This window comes from Scylla paramamosain, chromosome 48, assembly GCF_035594125.1.
Source record: "Scylla paramamosain isolate STU-SP2022 chromosome 48, ASM3559412v1, whole genome shotgun sequence".
NCBI lineage: Eukaryota > Metazoa > Arthropoda > Malacostraca > Decapoda > Portunidae > Scylla > Scylla paramamosain.
In genome coordinates this window covers 5850465-5872511 of record NC_087198.1, presented here as the reverse complement: position 1 = coordinate 5872511, position 22047 = coordinate 5850465, and the positions used below count along the sequence as shown (strand labels likewise).

General features: G+C 39.1%; 1 long non-coding RNA gene across 1 annotated transcript in view; it reads right to left on the bottom strand.

Annotated features, from left to right (window-relative positions):
* Positions 1 to 20302: 20302 nt before the first annotated feature.
* LOC135095257 (uncharacterized) overlaps positions 20303 to 22047 on the bottom strand; it is a 14868-nt gene continuing 13123 nt past the window's right edge. The window contains exon 3 of the long non-coding RNA XR_010264174.1: positions 20303 to 21135. This is a non-coding gene — a long non-coding RNA (uncharacterized LOC135095257). The remainder of the gene's footprint in view (positions 21136 to 22047) is intronic.

Here is a 22047-nt window from a genome sequence, read left to right as displayed (position 1 = left end):
CAAATTAAGTAAAAAAAAAAAAAAAAAGCGTTTCCGAGAAAACACAAAAGCCAGTCTCATAGATCAGGGATGCAGCAAGATCGTGCAATGTATAAGCACGACACTGGTGGCAGCATTGGGATTTTATATTGCAAAGGATAATGTTGCAAAGATAGCATTGTATAGATTGACACTGCAGAGAGAGATATTATCATACGGTTATTGCAAAATTTAGAATTTTGCAAGTATAGGATGTGGCAAATGCGACACGAGAGTTATAATGATTTGTCGCAATGGATGTTATAATTACTTGTTGTTGAGTCGCCTGCTAAATTTGGTGATGTACTGAAATAATAAGAAAGGAGTTTTGGTCAGAACAGAATATATATATATATATATATATATATATATATATATATATATATATATATATATATATATATATATATATATATATATATATATATATATATATATATATATATATATATATATATATATATATATATATATATTAGAAGCTTTTCTTATTTTATGATGATGATGATGATGATGATGATGACGCAGTTTTCATCAGCTTTACTCCCGATCTTCCACAACAGAAAGTTTCATTATACAATGTTTTTTTATAGTTCATTATACAATGGTACACAACCTATGATGAAGCCCTGACCACCCTGAGTCTGTTCAGATTATACACCAGGCACCGAGAGGCTTTGGTGAAAGTTGGAAGGGGAGCTTTGCATCATCCAAGTTTCAGACACATAGTGCCGCTTGACGCGCCATACTTAGTCCGTGCCACCAGACACCACAATAAGATAACGCCCCTATAGGTGCCCCGCATGGAGCGGTACAGACTCAGTGCGATTCCCACCATGGTACGAGCCATCAATCAATAGTAATTCGCTTCTAGATTAGACCTAGCTTTAGGATTAATGTTAAGTATTTCTCCACCCCTCTGTGTACATTTTTAGTTTGTAAACTGCCTGAATAATAAACCATTTATTATTATTATTATTTTTATTATTATTATTATTATTATTATTATTATTATTATTATTATTATTATTATTATTATTATTATTAATATTATTATTATTATTATAATTCTTCTTCTTTTTTTTTCTTCTACTTCTTCTTCTTATTATTATTTTTACTCTCACCTAACCTTAACTTAATTCAACCCATCATCAGCAATTATCCTCACCTAACCTCACCTCATGTTCAACCTCACCTAACCTCACCTAACAACACCTAACTACACCTAACATAACCTAACCTCATACAACCATATCTAACCTCACTAAAACTCGCATAATCTCACCTAACTTCAATTAAACTCACCTTACCACACTTAACCTTACATAACCTCACCTAAACTTACCTTACCTTAACTCTCTTATCATCAGTTATCCTCATCTAACCTCACCAAACCTCACCCAAGCACATCTAACCTCAACTAACCTCACCTAAATAAGTAACATAATCTAACCACACCTAACCATACCTAGCCTCTCTTAACTTTACCTAACCTCATGTAACCTCACCCAAGTAACCAAACATCACCCAATCTTACCTAACCTCACCTAATCTCACCTAACAATACCTAACTTAACATAACCTCACCTATTAATACCTAACATCTCCTAACCACATTTAACCTCACCTAACCTCACCTGCTGACAACTAACCGCACTTAATATCACCTAACCTCACTTAACCTCACCTAACCTCACCTAACTTTAACTAACTTCACCTAACTTCAAATATCCTAATCACTCATACTAATCACTCATAACGTAACCTCATATAACATCATATAACATCCTCTAATCTCAGCTAATATCATCTAACTTCACCTAACCTTACAATCAAATACTTAACCTCATGTAAGTTTACCTAACCTTACCTAACATCACTTAACCTTATGTAACCTCACTTAACACTCAACTATCCTTAACTAATCAATCAGAACCACACCTAACATTACCTAACCTCACCTAATCTCACATATCTTTACATAACAGTACTTAACCTCACATAACCTCACATTATCTCAACTAACCTCACGTAACCTCTCATAACGACAACTAACCACACCTAACCTCACCTAACTATAATTAACCATACCTAACCTCATCTAACTTCACCAAGCAAAACTTGCCCTAACCTCACCTAATTTCACTTAAGCACACCTATTATCATCTAATTACACCTAAATTCACCTAACCTAACTAATCTAACCTAACCTAACCTCACCTAACCTCACCTAACCACACATAATCTTACCTAACCTTACCTCACCTAACCTAAGTTCACCTGACCTCACCTAACCTCAAATAACCTCACCTAGGCAAATATAGTCTCACTTAGCCTCACCTAAGCACACTTTATGTCATCTAACGTCACATAAGCTCATGTAACCTCAGATAAACTCACCTACCATCTCGTAACCTGACCAAACTTCACCTAACCTTAATTTCTCCCACTTAGCCTCACCTAACTTACCTTAATTTCTACTAATCTCACTTAATCGCACATGACCTTATCAAACCTCACCAACCCTCACCTAATCTTCTAACCTTACCTAACCTCAGCTAACTTCTCCTAAAACACCTAATATTACCTAACCTCTTCTAACACACCTCACTAAATCCTACCTAACTTTTAGTAACCTTAGCTAATCTCACCTAACTTTACGTAATCACACATAGCCTCACCTAACCTCACGTAACCTAACTGATCCTCACCTAACCACATCTAATCATAGCTAACCTCACTTAACCTTACATAACCTCACCTAACCACACCAAATATCACCTAACCTCTCCTAATTTCATCTAACCTCACCTAAGTCATATAACCTCAATTAATTACACTTAACCTCACCTTACCTCATCTAACCTCATCTAACAACACACCTAACACCATATAACCTCACCTAACCACAGGTAACCTCATCTAACCTTACTTAACCTCATATTACCTTTCCTAACCTCATCTATTCCCACCAAACAACACACAACCTCACTTAATCTCAGCTAACCACAGCTAATCTGACCTAACCTCACCTAAAGATACCAAACTACACTTAATCTCTCCTAACCTCACCTAAACTCTCCTAACCACACCTAACCACATCTAATCATTAACCTCACCTACCTTCTCTTAACCTCAGGTAGCCTTTAGTAAACTAACTTCAGCACACCTAACCTCACATAACATTAGCTAACAGCACCTAACCTTACATAATTATAAGTAACCTTACATAACTTCTCTTGACTTCACCTAGACACAGCTTACCTCACCAAACCTCACCATATAACCACTCCCAACCGCATGTAACCTCGACTAACCAAAGGTAAACTCAACTAACCTCATTTAACATTACTTATTCATACCTACCCATAGGTAACCTCACCTAACCTCACCTAACCACTCCTAACCTCATCAAACATAACTTAACCACACCTAACACACTTAATTTCACCAAACCTCACTTAACCTCAACTAACCACACCTAACCTTAACTTAAATCAACTAACCGCACCTAACCATCAATAGTATCATCTATCCTCACCTAACCTCTCCTAACAACATATAACCACATTTAACCTCACTTAACCTAAACTAACCTCTTCCTACGTCACGTTACATAACCTAATGTGAGCACAAATAATGTAACCTAATATCACCTTACCACATATAACCTCACCTAACATCACCTAACAGGACCTAACCTTATATAACATACCTAACCTCATCTTACCTCTCTTCAACTCACCTAATCTCACCTCACTTAATCGCACCTAAAATTTACCTAACCTCTCCTAACAACACCTAGTCACACCTTACGTCACATAACCTCACCTAACACACGTAATCTCACTTAACCTAAACAAACCTCATATAACCTTACTTAACTGCACCTAACCTTATATAGCTTCACCAAACCTTATCTAACTTCACCTAACCGCACTTAATAAAAACTAATCTTACCTAGCCATACCTAATATCAGCTAACTTCATCTAAACTTAAGTAACATCACCTAACCTCACCTAAACTTAGCTAACCTCAACTAACCTCACCTTACCACACCTAACCTCACCTAGCTATACCTGATTTTATGTAACAAAACTTAACCTTACTAAACCTCACAGAACCTCACCTAACTTCTCCTAACCACACCTAACCTCACTTAACCTCATCCTTATCCTCACCTAACATAACCTAACCTATGCTAAACTCAACTAACCTTACCTAATCACACCTGACCTCACCTAACCTCACCCAACATCCCCTAAGCACACATAAACTCACTTAACCTCAATCTACACCTTACCTTACCTAACATCTAATCACCTAACCACACCTAAGCTCACATAACCTCACTTTACCACACTTAACCACACCTAATCACACCTAACCTCACCTAACCTCTCCTAACAAAACATAATCTTATCTAACTTCACTTAACCTCACTTAACCTCACCTAACTTTACCTAACATTACCTAAAACTTAGCGAAGCTCACCTAATCTCAATTAACAACACCGAACCTCTCCTGTACTCAGATAACTTCTCCTAACGACATATAACCTCACCTAACGACACTTAACCTCACCTAACCTCACATAACCATACCTAACCACACCTAGAATTACCTAACCTCACCTAACCACATCTAAGGTGTCCTAAACTCACCTAACTTCACCTAAGTACACATAACGTAACCTTACCTAGGCACACCTAACATAATTTAACCTCACTCTTAAGCACACCTAACCTCACCTAACCTCAAATAACCTCACCTGACCTCACCAAACCTTACCTAACCTCATGTTACCATACATATCCACTCATAACCTCACCTAGACTCACTTCAACTTACAAGCCCTCACCTAAAATCTCAAAACTTTACCTCACTAAATCTCAAGTAACTTTACCTAACTACAACTAACCTCACCTAAACTACCTAACCTCACCGAACCTCTCCTAACTACACCTAACCACATATATTCATACCTATCTTCACCTAACCTCACTTAACCAAACCTGACCTCACCTAACCTCACTTGAACTCTCCTATCCATATCTAACCACACCTAACCTTACCTAGCCAAACCAAACCGCAACTATCCTCACCAAACATCTCCTAATCTCTCCAAACCACACCTAACCTCACCAAAACTCACCAAATCTCTCCTAACATCATGTAACGTCATATAAGCATGCCTAACCTCACCTACCCTCACCTATCATCACTTACTCTCTCCAAATCTCACATAACCTAACCTAGCCACACCTAAGTTACCTAACCTCACCTAGTCACACCTAACCTCACCTAATCACAGAAAACTACAACTAATTTCACCTAACCTCACCTAACAATATGTAACATCAACTAGCTAGCCTCATGTAACCTCACCTTATCTCAGCTAACCTCACCTAACCTCACTTAACCTAACCGAACCTAACCTAACCTAAATTAACCTAGCTTCACCTAATCTCACCTAATTTCAAGTAATCTCACCCAACTTCACTTAACCATACCTAACCTCTTCTAGCCTGTAGCCTCACCTAACATCTCTTATCCTCTCATTACCACTCCAAAACACACTTAACCTCATCTAACCTCAGCTAACCAAACCTAACCACTCCTAGCACTGACTAACCTCACCTAACTTCACCTATCCCCACCTAAGCACACCTAACCTCAAGTTAATGTCACCTAAGCACACATAACCTCAACTAACCTTACCTAACCTCACCCAAACACACCCATTCTCTCTAACCTCACATACCGATACATAATCTTACTTAAGGACACATAACCTCCTGTAACCTCATCTAAGCACAGCTAACATTACCTAATCTCACATAACCTTACCTAACCTCACTTAACCTCACCTAAGGTCTCCTAATATCACCTAACCATCCCTACCCACAAATAACACAATCTAACTTCTAACCAAAGCTGACCTTAATGAAACTCACCTAAGCTCTCCTAACCACACTTAACCAAACCTAACCTTAAATAATCACACCAAACCAGAACTATCCTCACCTAATATGACCTAACATCTACTAACCACACATAATTACACTTAATCTCAACTAACGTCACATAACCTGTTATAACCTCATGTAAACTTCCCTAAGCAAACTTAAACTCTCCTAACCTCACCTAACCACACCTAAAAACTTACCTAACCTCAACTTACCTCAGCTAAACACACCTAACCTCACCTAACAACATCTAACCTCATCTAAACTTACCAAACCTAACCTCACTTAAGCAATCACACCCTCAAGAAACCTCACCTAATCACACCTATCCTTACCTAATCTCACATAACCCAAACAAACCTTACCGAACCTCACATTATCTCTCTTTACAACACTTATCCACGCATAACCTCACCTAGCCTCACCTAACCTTACATAACCTCTGCTAACCTCACCTAGACATGAACTAACCTCACATAACCACAAGTAACTTCACTTAACCTCACCTCACCTCATTTAAACCTCTTAACCTCACATAACCTCTCCTAACCACACCTAACCACACCCATCAGTACCTAACCTCATCTAACCTCAGCTAACCTCACCTAACTTCTCCTAGCCACACCTAACCACAACTAACCTCACTAGACATCACCAAACCTCTCATAACCTAGCAAAACCTAATATAAGCATTCCTTACCTGATTTAACCTCACCTAACTTCACCTAATCACACCTAACCTCAACTAATTACACCTAACCACACCTAATCTCACCTCAAGTAACCATACCTATCCTCAGTTAAACTCATCTTGCCTCAGCTCACCTTACATAACCTCATCTAGCCTCACATAACCTGACCTAATATTATCTAACCTCACCTAACCACACCTTATCATAATTATAACACAACCTCACCTAACCATATGTAGCGTTACCTAACCTCATGCAAGCTCACATAATCTCAGCTCATCTTACCTAACCTCACCTTACCTCAACCTAACCAAATATAACGTAACTTAACATAACTTCACCTAACCTCACCTAATTTCAGCTAACCTCACCTAACCTTAATTAAACTAACCTAACTACATCTAACCTCATTTAACTTCACCTAACCTCATTTAACTTCACCTAACATCACCTAACCTCTCATAACCCTCATCCCATACCACACGTAATCACACCCAGAATTACCTAACTTCACCTAACCTCTCCTAACCTGTCCTAACCTCATCTATCCTCATGTAAGGATACATAAACTCACCTAATAACCCTAAAAAATCTTAACCTTACCTAATCACCGTAAGCACACCTAACTTATGCTCACCTAACCTTAACTAATCTCACTTAACCTTACTTAACCTCACCTAACCTAACTTCACCTTACTTAACCTCACCTAACCTAACTTCACCTAACCTCACTTAACCTTATGTAACCACATTTAGCCTCGCCTAACCTCGCCTCACCTCTCCTAACCACTACTAAACAAACCTAACTTTACTTAACCTTACCTAAACACACCTAACCATACCTAGTATTACCCAACATCACATAACATCACCTAACCTGTCCTAATTTCACCTAACCTAATCTTACCTAAGCACACCTTACCTCACCTAACCTCACCTAAGCAACCCTAACCTTCCTTAACCTCACCGAACCTCTCATAAGCACACCTAACCTTTCTAACCTCACCTTACCATACCTAAATTCATCTAACTTCACCTAACTTCACCTAAACATACCTAATATCACCTAACCATACCTAACCTCACCTAAACATACCTAATCTCACCTAACCACAACTAACCTTACCTAAGTACATCTAACCTCACCTAAGCACACATAACTTAAAGTAAACTTGCCTAAACTCACCTATGAACACTTAACCTTACCTTACATCACCTACACTTGCCTAACCTCATTAAACCTAAACCTCACCTAGCAGGAAAACTAGCCTTACCTAAGCACACCTAAACACACCTAACCTCACATAACCTAAACTAACCTGACCTAATCTCATATTACAACAGCATTCCACACCTAACCTCACCTAGTTTTACCTAGCCTGACCTAAGCTCACCTAATCTCATGAAACTTCACCTAACCAGACCTACCCCCACTTAACCTAACTAAACCTCTCCTAACCACACATAATCACACATATCCACTGCTAACAACCTCTCTTAACCTCTCTTAACCAAACCTGACCTCATTTAACATAACATAAACCCTACTAACCACAAGTTACAACAACTAACCTCACCTAACCACACCAAACAACAATTAACCTCACTTAACCTCAACAAACAGCTAATAACCAGACCTATACATATCTAACTTCACCTAAACTTACCTATCCTCTCCTAACCTCACATAACCTTACCTAAGCATGCCTAACCTCATATAACTTACCTTACCTAGCATCATTTAACCTCTCCTAACCTCACATAACCAAACATAACGTCACCTAAGTCACCTAACCATTCCTAATCACAACTGACATCACCAAATCACATCTAATCACATCTAGCCTAACCTAACATCACCTATCTTTCCCTAACCTCACCTAACCATACCTAAACACACTTAAACTTTATATAACCACATATAATGTCACCTAACCTCGCCTAACCTCACCTAATCTTAAAATAAGCTCACCTAACCTCAGTTAACCTTACCGAATCTAACTAACCTAACCTAACTTCAACTAACCTCACCTAATCACACCTATCCTCTAAAAAAACTCACTAGCCTCACCTAACCTTTCCTAACGTCTCCTATCCTCAGCTAACCTACCCTAACCTCACCTGACCCCACCTAACCTCATATTACCACACCTAATCTCATCTAACAGCACCTAACCTCACCTAAACTCTCCTAACCTTACATAACTTCTAACCAAACCTAATTTACCTAATCGCAGCTAACGTAACATAACCACTCCCAACCAAACTTAACCTCATATAACCTCACCTAACCACACCTAACATCACCAAACCTCACTCAGAGTCACCTGATCACACCTAACCGCACCTAATCTCACCTAACCTCAATTAACCTCGCCTAACCTCACTGAACCTAACTTCAGCTATTATCACTTAACATCACTTAACATCACCTAACATTATTTCACAAACATCACAAGCTCACATAATCTTAGCTAAAATCACATAACTTCACCTATCCTTCACTAACCACATCTAACCACATCTAACCTCACATAACTTTACCTAATAACATCTAACCTCACCTAATCTTACCTAACCTTACCCAACCTAATGTAACTTCACCTCACCACACATAATGTGACTTAACCTTTCCTAACTTCACCTAACCTCACCTAACCATACCTAAAGTCACCTAACCTCATCTATCATAAAATAACCTCACTTAACCTTACCTAACCTCACCTAACTTTAACAAATCTCACTTAACCTCACCTAACTATACATAACATTACCTAACCTTACATAACCACACCTAACCTCATTAAACTTCACCTATCCTCACTAACAACACATATTCTCACCAAACATCACCTAAATACAACAAACCTCACCTAAACTACCCTAAGTCACCTAATCTCACCTAATCAAATCTAACATCACATATCTCAAATAACCACACCAAGTTACACCCAACCTCACCTAAACTCACCTACCTCACCTAAACTTACCTAATCTTAGCTACCCTTACCTAAAGTCACATAATCACAGGTAACCACACCATCTAACATCACCTGAATATGCATAAAACAACTTAACCTCACCTAACCTCAGCAAATATCATCTAACCTCACCTAATCTTACCTAACCTTGCTCAACCTCTTCTAACCTTACCTAACCCCACCTTAACATTACCTAACCTCATCTTATCTCACTTGATCTTACCTAAAATCACATAAGATCACCTATTCTCAACTAACCACACCTAACCTCACTTAACCTCACCTAATTATACCTAACGTTACCTAATCTCACCTAATTTTACCTATCATCACCGAACATCACCTCCTTTCCCAATATCACTTAAGCACACCTAAACTCATACAACTTCACCTAAGCACACTTAACCTCACCTAACCTCACAAAACTTCAACTCACTACATCGAACGTCACTTAACATCACCTTACCATACCAACTGACACTTAACCTCACACACCCTTACCTAACCACCAAACCTCACATAACTTCACCTAACCACACCTTAACTCCCCTAATCTCTTCTAAGCACACTTAACTCCACCTATCCAAACAAAAACTAAAGTAACCTCACTTAACCTCACTTAACCACGCCTAACCTCATCTAACCTTTCTTAACCACATCTAACCACATATAACCACACCTAAACTCACATAACCACACCTAACGACACCTAACCTCACCTAACTTCTCCTAACCTTACCTAACCTAACCTAAATTTACCTAAGTCACCTAACCGCACCTAATCTCACCTAACCTCACTTAACCACACATAACCATACCTAACCTCACATAGCCATACCTAGAATCACCTAACCTAACATAACCTTACTTACCTCTACTAACCTCTACTAACCTTACCTAACTTAACCTAAATTTACCTAAGTCACCTAACCTCATGTAACATAACCCAATCAAACCTAACATTAACTAATCACACCTAACCACATCTAACCTTACATAACCTCACCTAACCTCAACTAACCTCACTTAACACCTAACCTCATCTAACCTCACTTAACCTCTCTTAAACTCTCTTAATCACACCTAACTTCGTCTAACCTCACCTAACCACATCTAAAATATAACTAAACTTACCTAACCTCACCTATCATCTAAACGCTCTTAACCTCACCTATCCTCACTTAACCTCTCCTATCCTCACCTAACCTTACCTAAGCACACCTAACCTCACCTAACAGTACCTATTCCTACCTAATCTCACATAAACACACCTAACATCACCTGACCTCATTTAACCACAGCTGACCTCATTTAACCTGGTAGATTTTAACGTTTAACAAAGTATGCCTAACCTCACCTTACCTCACATAACCTCTCTTAACATAACTAAACCTAACCTAAACTTACCTAAATCACCTAACTTACTCTAATCTCACCTAATCTCATATAATAACACCTATATATACCTAATGTTACCTAACCTCACATAAACAAACATCATCTCACTTAACCTAACCTAAACTCAGCTAAACTCACCAAAACACCTGTTTCTAACCTCACCTAACCACACCTAACCATACCTAGCCTCATTTAGCCATACATAACGTCACTAACTCACTTATCCTCAACTAACCTCTACTAATATTACAAAACCTCACCGAACCTTACCTAACGTCATTTAACCTCACCAAACCTCACCTAATTTTACCTAACCTCAACTAACCTCACCATACCTCACCTAACAAACCTAATTTCATCTAACCTCATGTAACCTCACTTAACCTTATCTAACCTCATGTATCCTACCGTAATCTATCCTCAAGTATCCTAACGTAACTAACTACACTTAATCTCATCTAACTATACCTAACCTCATTTAACCTTAACTAACCATTCCTAACCTCACAAAATTTCCTAACTACACCTAACCTCATCTAACCTCACCTAACCATACTTCACGACATCTAATTTCACATAACCAAACTTATTAAAATCTAACCTGTCCTAACATCACCTAACCTTAGCTAAGAAAACATAACCTCACCTAACCTCACTTAATCCTTCTAAGCATAACTTATATCACCTAACCTCAATTAACCTCACCTCAGCACACCTAACCACACCTAACACCACCTAACCTCACCTAACCATACATAACCTCACCTAACCTCACATAAACACACCTAACCTCAACAAATAACACCTATTCTAACCTAACTTTACCTAACCTCTCATAATCGCACCTAACTTCACCTAACCTCACCTAACAACACCTAAGCACACCTAACCTAACATAACCTTACCTAATCACACCTAACCTCATCTATCCTCATATTACCTCACTTCACTTCATCTAACCACACCTAACCTCAATTTACCTCGACTAACCTACTTTAACTTCACCTAAGCACACCTAACCTCGCCTATCCTCACATTACCTCACTTCACTTCATCTAACCACACTTAACCTCAATTTACCCCAACTAACCTCTTTTAGCAACACCTAATCATAAACAACCTCATCTAACTTCACCTACCCACACCTAAACACAACTGACCTCAACTAACCTCACCAATCATCTTCTAAACATACCTAACCTCACCTATCCCAACATAACCTCTCCTAAACTCACCAAAATTCGAATAAGCACACCTAACCTCACCTAACATCACCTACCCTCACATAAAAACACATAACCTCAATTAACCTCATTTAACAATATCAAACCTTTCCTAATCTCTTGTAACCTCACCTAAATTAAACTAACCTAACATAACCTAAGCTAAATACACCTAACTTCACCTATCCTAACATAAACTCTTCTAACATCAACTAATTAAAAAAAAAGCACACCTAACCTCACCTAACTTCACCTAACCATATATAACCTCATATAACTGCATCTAACATCACCTGATCTCACCTAACCTCTGTAAACTCACTTAATCTCACATAAGTATGCCAAACCTCACTTAACATCATGCAGCATCTCCTAACCTCACCTAACCTAACCTAACTTCACATAACCTCACATAACCTTAACAAATTTCACCTAATATCCCTTAACTTCAAGTAACTTCTTAGTTAATTATTCCTAACCTCACCTAACCATACCTAATATCACCTAACCTCACTTACCCTCACCAAACATCTACTAAACTCATCTAACCTCACTGAACCTTACCTAAGGTCACATAATCCCACCTAACCTAACCTAACCTTACTTATCCTAACTTAACCTCATTTATCCTCACCTAACCATATCTAACCTGACCAAACCTCACCTAACAACACCTAACCTTATATAACCTCATATAATCTAATTTAACCTCATTTAATTTCACCTATCCTCTCCTATCCACACTTAACAATATAACCTCACATCACCTAACCTAACCACATCTAACCTCACCTAACTTACCTAACCACACCAAACCTCACCTAACCTCACATAACCATATAACCATATTAACCAAATCAAATCTCACTTAACCACACTAAATTTCACCTAACCTCACCTATCTTCACCATACTTCCCATAAACTCCCATAAACTTTCATAACCTCAGCTGAATTTACATACCCACCTAATCTCACATATCCTCTCATAAACACACCTGATCACCTATTCTCACCTAACCTCTCCTAACCTCACCCAACCTCGAATAAGCTCACATAATCTCACCTAGATTCATCTAACGCTTCTTAACCTCACCTAACCTCATCTTAACATAACCTCACTTAAATTCATTGTACCATACATAACATTACCTAACCTCTTCTAATTTCACCTAACATTAAGTAACCTTAACTAACCTATCCTAAGTCACCTAACCTCACAAAATATTATGTATCTTATCTCACCTAACCTGAACTAATCACAACTAGCCACACATAACCACATGTAAACTCACATAACCACACATAACCTTATTTATCATCACCTAACCTTAAATAATCTCACCCAACCTCATATAACCACACCAAACATTACCTAACCTCACTTAACTATACCTAACCTCACCTAACCCCACCTACATTACCTCACTAACGTTACCTAACCTCCCATAATTTCACCTAACCACACCTAACTTCACTTAACCTCACCTAACCTTATCTAAGCACACTTAACCTCACCTAACATCACCTAAGTAAAGCTAACCATAAATAACCTCACCTAACCTCACCTAAACACACTTTACTTCACATAACATCACTTACCCTTACATAACATCACTAATACACACCTAACCTCATAAAACCTCCCCTAAGCACAGCTAACCTCACCTAAACTCACATAACTTCACCTAGCCTTAGCAAACCTCACCTAACCTCACCTTTCTACATCTATCCAAATCTAACCTCATCTATCATCATCAAACCTCAACTAGCTTTATTATACATCTCCTAACCTTACCTAGCCTCACCTAACCTCACCGAATCCCATATAGCTTCACCTAACTACACTTAACCTCACCTAACATCAACTAACCTCAACTGAACTCTCCTAACCATACCTAATCACACTTAACACCAACCAACAACATCAAACACAACTAACCTCACGTAACCTCTTCTAACCACACTTAACAACATATAATATGACCAAACATTACATAACCTCTCATAACCTCACCTAACCTCACCTAACCATGCCTAACCTCACCTAACCTAATCTAATCTTACATAACCACGTCTAACCTCACCTAACGTAAAATATCCTCACCTAAATCACCTAATCTCACATAATCACACTTAACCTCTCCTAATGACACTAACACTTATCTAATCTCACCTAACCTCACTTAAAAACACCTAATCTCTCTTAACCTCACCTAACCTCAGCTAACCTCACCTAATCTTATCTAACAAATCATAAATTTATCTAACCTCACCTAATGACACCTAACCATACCTAACCACACCTAACCTCAGCTAACCTTATGTAATGTCACCTAACCTCACCTACCTTCACCTAATCTTAGCTAACCTCACCTAACTTCACTTATCTTACCGAACCTTACCGAACCTAACCTACCCTAACCTAACCTATCTACACATAGCTTGACCGAATAACACCTATTAACACCTAACCTCACATAACCTTATCTAACCTCACCTAACCTCTCCTAATGTCTCCTAGCCTCACCTAAACTCACTTAACCTCACCTAACCTTACCTAACCATAACTAACATCATGTAAACTAACCTATCCACACCTAACCTAAGTTAACCTCACCTAACCTCATCTAACCACACCTCATCTAACATCACATAACCTCTCCTAACCACACCTAATCACACCTAACACCATCTAACTATACCTAACAAAACCTAACCTCAACTAACCTCACCTATCCTCACCTAACCTCTCTTAACAACCACTAACCACACCTAACCTCATCTAACCTTACCTTTTCTAATCTCACCTAGCCTCACCTAACATCACCTAATTTACATTACTTCTATTAATCACACCTAACCTCACCTAACCTTATGTAACCACACCTAATCTCACCTATCCTCACTTAACCACCCATAATCTAACCTAACCTAATCTCAACTAACCTCACCTAACCTAACAAAACATCACCTAACAATTAACCTCACTTAACCACACATAACCTCACCTAACCTCTCTTAATGTCATTTAAACTCACATAACCTCACCTAAGTCACCTAACCTCACTTAATCATACCTGGCAATATCTAACCTCACCTAAACTAACCTAACCTTACCTAGCTACAACTTACCAGACATACCTAATGTAACCCCTCCTAACCATTCTTAACCTTACCTAACCTTAGCTAATATTACCTAACCTCATATTCCCCCATTCAACATTAGCTAACCTCATCTTAACTCACTTAACCTCAGCTAACATGACCTAACCTCACATTATCCCACTGAACATTACCTAAAATCATCTTAACTCATGAAACCTTATGTAACCTCACATAACCTCACCCATCCTGAAGTTACCAAAGTTAAGCTCACCTGACCTCACCTAACCACAACTAAACTCACCTAACCTCACGAAATTTCACCAATCATAACAAAACCACACCAAGCATCACCTAATAACTTCTAGTCTCACCTAACCACACCAAACCTCTCCTAACCACACCTAACCACACCTGACATCACTTAACTTAACTTATTGTTAATCTGTCACTGGAACTGTAAAAACACCCTTGAAAACCTGCGTCAGTTCAACTAGAGCCTTTTAAAAGTGTGTTTCTCCTGTCAGTAATGCAGAAATGTTGTTAATCTATCACTGCAACTGTAAAAACACCCTTGAAAGCCTGCATCACTTCAACTAGAGCTTTTTAAAAGCGTGTTTCTCCTGTCAGTAATGCAGAAATGTTGTTAATATGTCACTACAACTGTAAATACACCCTTGAAAACCTGCGTCACTTCAACTAGAGTCTTTTAAAAGCGTGTTTCTCCTGTCAATAATGCAGAAATGTTGTTAATCTGTCACCGTTCACACACAACAGCACAACAGCAAGTGTAACAGCAAGCTGAGTCTATGCAGTCTAGTTATGTTAGGTTAACTTAAGACAGGTTAGAGCACTAGTATCGACGTGGGATCCCCGGCTGGCTGGCGTCTGGCAGGTCTGCATTGCCAGATGTGTATTTTTCTTGCAGTGTTACCAGGTCAGGCGAGGATACTACTCTCTCTCTCTCTCTCTCTCTCTCTCTCTCTCTCTCTCTCTCTCATTATAGCTGTTGTGTTTATGCATGTATTTGAGAGAGAGAGAGAGAGAGAGAGAGAGAGAGAGAGAGAGAGAGAGAGAGAGAGAGAGAGAGAGAGAGAGAGAGAGGCATTATGTGTGGAGTTGAATATATTTGAAAGCAGATTTGTGCATTTTTATAGCTCAATTCTGTGTTTACTTCATTGAGTTTTACAAGTAGAGATGTTGTTTTTGAAAGCGTTACCTTTTTCATACTTGATACGTAAGAGATGGGATGTTGTGAAACGGAGGAAATGTTCACAATTTTGGGGTGTTCAATATTAAACACATAAAGCCTGCAGGTGATGAGGAATTCATGAGATCATTTAACGTTTTGGGATCAATTTCATCCTCTTTAAGTTTACTTATTACCTTATTCATAGTTTGAGTGTGCTGCAAAGCCAAAAGGTCTTGCAAATGTTCAGTGAAATCTTTAATAACTAGAGAAGGAAGCAACTTCTCCTCTCTCAGTGCTAAAAGCCTTGTAACAATCTCATGGGTCCAGTTGATATTTAAATGTGATGAAGCACATTCGTTTCCTTCGTCAGTTATCATTTCCACACCAGCTTCACTCTGCATACAAATCCTAATCTCTGGATCAGGTAAGGAATCATCACAAACTTTAAATTTCCCCCTCACTCTATTAAGATGGCAATTATAAAATAATGCGTGATGTGAACGAATGTGTCTTAGTAGATACTTTACAGATTTGTATGATCTAGAACAGCCATCAATTTCACATCCAATTCTATATCTTGGTTCTGAGGAGTGTACATTTGTGTAATGATTTGACAAATTAAAAAAATGTTCTGGTTTTAAAGCACCACGACCTGCATGCAAAAAACTTGCTATCAACTTTCATAATGCTAAATACAAAATGTATGCATAAGTAAATTATGAAGAGATAAAACACAAACTTTCACACTGTTGTCCACCACCACTTACTGCAATACAGGACCTTGCAAACTTTTTATTCTTATAAGTTTTTTTTTTTTTTTGTTAATGGGATAACCAAACAGGACTAGCAATGGTGGTATTATATTGCTTTGGAGGACATCATCAGATCCCTTTCTGCAACTGGAAAATAAATACATTTCAATAGTTTACTTTGGTATAGTCCTACACATTTTTGCATTGCACCATCAATTCTGCCTTCCTCATAATGGTCTGTCTTTGTAAATAAATTATATACCTGGTTTCATTCGTGGCCGGAACGATGGCTAAAGCACATTTCAACGAAGGACATTTGGTCAATGGACATTTAATCAAACTTTCAAAATCATAATTACGTGTGTGTGTGTGTGTGTGTGTGTGTGTGTGTGTGTGTGTGTGTGTGTGTGTGTGTGTGTAATTCACCTTCTGGTCGCCTGCTGGTCTCTCGACACAGCCAGCTTTTCCCCTACGTCCCTAGCTCAGAGCTAATATGGTATCGATCTTTCCTACGGTATCTACGTAATGATACGTGAGTGTGTGTGTGTGTGTGTGTTTTGAATTGAGTGAGACAGGGACGGAGGGGGGGTTTGGTGGTGGGGGTAAAACTGTCAGATTTGACCTTGACAGTGAAAACGAAGGGAAGGCAAGGAGGGTAGGAGGGGGTGAGGGGAGGAAAGGGGAGAGGAGGAGGTAGGGGAGAGATAGGGGAGGGGAGGAGGTTGGGGAGAGATAAGGGAGGATGGGGTAGGGGTGGTTTGAGCTTCCAACGGTTGACCGTGAAAAAATATTATTATCCTTATTATTCCTATTATTATATTATTCTTATATATATATATATATATATATATATATATATATATATATATATATATATATATATATATATATATATATATATATATATATATATATATATATATATATATATATATATATATATGACATTCTTATTATTGTCTCAAATCTCCTCATGACTTCACACACACACACACACACACACACACACACACACACACACACACACACCACTAAATACAATACCACTGCCTCTTGTTCTGGTATTAATTAATCAGATATGTACAACCGCTATGTTGTCGTTGTTGTTATAGTGTTGTAGTGATTAATAATATAACTCGTAGAGGTTGTTCTTAAAATTGTCTTTTTTGTCTGTCTGTCTGTCTGTCTTAAATGTCTCTGTCTCTGTCTTTAGTTATAGTGTCAGAAGGTTTAATATAACTGGTAGAGGTTGTTATGTATATATAGGGTGGTTAATAACTGGAACAGGTTAAGTAGACATGTGGTTAGTGGTGAAACATTAGATAGTTTAAAAAAAGGGCTAGATGAGAGCATGGATAGGGAGGATAGATGGGATGGGTAGGCGTTGGATTGCTCCAATGGTGTGGATAGAGGAGCTGCCTTGTGTAGGCCATCACTTGACCTCTTGCAGTCTTATGTTCTTATAACCACCACCACAACCACAGCCACAACCACCACCACCACCACTACTACAAGCCCCTTAACCTCTTCGGCATGGCCAGTCAAAACGCGCGCCGGCGCCATATCCGGGATTTCCGTGCCTGCGGCAAACTTTGAACTCTACCACCAACATTCATCAAAACTAAATATAATCATAACATACTAAGTATGGGCATATCTGGAATGGTTCCATTGTGCCTTACACACCAATATTCAGTCTAAAACAAACTGCAGTTTATATTTTACCTACTAGTTTTCGTGAGAGGATGGTGATGGTGGAGTGGTGTAAACGTGCTCCTCTTCCTCAGACTGATATAATATACGAGTGTTGAAAGACTGAGTCAAATGTGTCTTCTGCAGCTGGTGGCGGTGATGGTGCTGGTGGTGGTGGTGGTGGTGAAGGATGAGGGAGCGGGGGAGATGGAGGAGGAGGTGATTGTGAAGGAGAAGGTGGTGCGGGTGGTGGTGAGGGTGATGGTGAGGGATGAGGGAGCGGGTGAGATGGAGGAGGGGGTGACTGTGAAGGAGAAGATGGTGGGGGTGGTGAGGGTGACTGGTGAGGGGAAGGAACGCTGGGTGATGATGGGAGAGAAGGAAGCTGGCAAGAAAAAATAGCAGGAACAGGTGAAGATGAGCGGGGGTGGGAGTGGTGGAAAGGTGAGAAAGGTTGATGATATAGAGAGGGAGGTGGTACGGAAGGCTGGTGAGGTTGAGAGGGTTCAGATGGGGGTGTATGGGGTGACTGGTCTCTATCGCACACGATCACCGCGCGAAATGTAATCCGTGACTTACAGTATGATGCAGTGCAGTGGCGTGATCACAGGATGTGTAAACATAAGACACTTGCCACTTGTTTTATTTATTGTATGATTTATTTATCATTCTTTTCTTAATTCTCATTTTACTATGACATGATCATTATTTTATATTTGTCCATTTTTCATATTTTCATCTCGGTATGAGCGAGGTGTTTGAATGTTGGTGTGATAAATTACTGCAGCGGCTGAGAGAGAGAGAGAGAGAGAGAGAGAGAGAGAGAGAGAGAGAAGAGAGAGAGAGAGAGAGAGAGAGAGAGAGAGAGAGAGAGAGAGAGAAAGAGAGTTTTGTTATCGAAGTTTTTCTTTGTTTTCCTCTTCTTCCTCCTCCTCTTCCTCCTGCTCCTCCTTCTCTTCCGTATCTTTCAGTTTCTCTTCCTCCTCCTCCTCCTCCTGTTCTCTCTCTCCTATTCGTGTTGTTTCCTTTTGTTCCTGTTGTTTGCCCCTTTCTTCCCTCTGTCGCTCCTCCTTGTTCACCCTCCATTCATTGTTAGGTTTTCTGTCACATTTCATAAATAAGGCTTCTTCTCTCACTTCTACCACTTCAGTGTGGCATCTAGTACTGCCGCACATTACAAAAACACTACGTCTAAATAGAATATTCGCCTAAAACTACCCAGATATCTGCAGTATTAAGAATAAAGAGGAATAATTCATTGTTGTTTAGTTTCCCCCTTAAAGAAGATTCGTTTTTTCTAGTTACGTCATTTACTAAGAAACAAAAGGTTGAAAATCCTTCAAATTACAGTTACAGACTAGACCATATTGACCTTACATGTAAACATTACAAATATGACTCTTTCTCTTAGTTCTACCATTCAAACATAGTATTATACAACACAAAATAGTAGATTTAAATAGTATATACACCGGAAAACTCGTATAACAACAATAACCACATTAATGAAGTATAGGTTAGTGTTCCTTAAAAGACACGTTTTCTCTATATTACGTCACTCATTTAAGAAACATAAGGTCGAGCATCTTATAAATTTACTTAATAAAATAGACCTTATTGACCTTACAAATGCAAATTATAAATATGGCTCTTTCTCTGACATCTCCCACTTACACATAATAAATAGAATAGTAGATTTAAATAGTATATACAAGTAAAACTATCAAGAAACTCCTATAATAGCAATAAACAGAAATAATGAAGTACAGGCTAGTGTCCCTTAAAATACATACGTTTTCTCTAATTACGTCACGCCTTTAAGAAACACAAAGTCGAGAATTTTTCCAATTACAGTTACAAAATGGACCATATTGACATTACACGCATAACTACTATTACTACTACTATTACTACAACTACTACTACTACTTACAGCCATTACTATCGCCGAAATAGTTGTACCACGTAACTTTCAGGGCTCCTTGTTGACCAATAGTCCAGCACACTACAAGGGCGGCCTAATAGTCCAAGTAGTCACCACATACGAGTGACCATTCACTACTCCTGCTACTACTGACATGCTGCTGCTGCTGCTGCTGCTGGTTGATGCAAATCTGATGGAGAGTAAAGGGTTAGGTTAAAAGTTGTAGTAGTAGTAGTAGTAGTGGTAGTAGTAGTAGTAGTAGTAGTAGTGGTAGTGGTAGTAGTAGTAGTAGCACTAGTAGTAGTAGTAGTAGTTGTTGTTGTAGCAGTAGTAGATAGTAGTAGTAGTAGTAGTAGTAGTAGTAGTAGTTAGGTTAGGAAGAGGAGACAGACAGAGAGAGAGAGAGAGAGAGAGAGAGAGAGAGAGAGAGAGAGAGAGAGAGAGAGAGAGAGAGAGAGAGAGAGAGAGAGAGAGAGAGAGAGAGAGAGAGAGAGAGAGAGAGAGAGAGAGAGAGAGAGAGAGAGAGAGAGAGAGAGAGAGAGAGAGAGAGAGAGAGAGAGGCAGACAAACAAATGACCATCTCCTTTCCGCTCCCTCCCTCCCTCCCTCCCTCCCTGTAGCACAATTTTTCAGCACAATTTCTGGCAAGTTACATTGAGACAGACTGCCTCTTCAAGACCACCACACTGCTGACTGGCCAGCCACGTGGAGTTTTATTTATTTTTATTTTTTTTCTGTAGGAGGAACACCGGCCAAGGGAAACAAACAAATAATAAGAAAAAAAAAATACCAGTCCCCCAATAGGGTCCGAGGCGGTGGTCAAAAACTGAAGGGTAAGTGTGTTGAAGCTTCCCTTGTGAAGGAGTTAAAGTCACAGGAAGGTGGAAGTACAGAAGCTGGCAGGGAGTTCCAGAGTTTACCAGAGAAAGGGGTGAATGACTGACAATACTGGTTAACTCTTGCAATAGAGAGGTGGACAGATCAGTGGTGAGAGAAAGAAGGTGTTGTGTAGCGAGGCCGCTGGAGAGGGGAGGCATGCACGTGAGGCACACTCCATACATGGGCGAGTATGGCCCCTGTACAGAGTTAGCAAGCTCTAAGG